Consider the following 524-nt stretch of genomic DNA (forward strand, 5'->3'; position numbering starts at 1 on the left):
TATAACAGCTCTTTCCATGTGTTAGTGACACCAGCGTTCCCTCTTTTCCCAGATGGTAAAAAAGAGCCCTGACTCTTGCAAACTTCATTTTTTTGTAGAACAAAGAGAAAGATGAATAACTCGCTTTATGGCCTTTTTCCACTCATGCATACCAAGTCCAGTATGCATCCAAACATTGTCAGAATAGTAGGAGTGCAGACTTTGAAAAATGGTCTTCTCATGTAAATTCAGCAGCTTTGTCCCTGGTTGTCTAGTGGTTAGGATTCGGCGCTTTCACCCCCGCGGCCCGGGTTCGATTCCCGGTCAGGGAAAAACCTCTTTTTATGCTCATATAAAACGACAGATTCTGCATTAAAACATAAAGTTTGTGTGAGTTGGAGTTGAGCCGACAGCCAAAGGATGACAGTTTTAACTTCTACTCTACCAACTGAGTTATTGAAAGCGACATGCAAGTAATCCCACATGTCCAAACACCAGTATGTTGGCAAGAAACACAGCCAGTTTTGGATGTTTCAATTGTTAAG

The 524-nt window shown here is 42.0% G+C and overlaps 1 non-coding gene across 1 annotated transcript; it reads left to right on the top strand.

The window, feature by feature from the left end:
- Nucleotides 1-239: 239 nt before the first annotated feature.
- Nucleotides 240-311, top strand: trnae-uuc (transfer RNA glutamic acid (anticodon UUC)). Its single transcript has one exon. It is a non-coding gene; the product is annotated as a tRNA-Glu (tRNA).
- Nucleotides 312-524: the final 213 nt, after the last annotated feature.

The sequence above is a fragment of the Electrophorus electricus genome, unplaced genomic scaffold (genome assembly GCF_041902795.1).
Source record: "Electrophorus electricus isolate QZ-2024a unplaced genomic scaffold, ASM4190279v1 Scaffold34, whole genome shotgun sequence".
NCBI lineage: Eukaryota > Metazoa > Chordata > Actinopteri > Gymnotiformes > Gymnotidae > Electrophorus > Electrophorus electricus.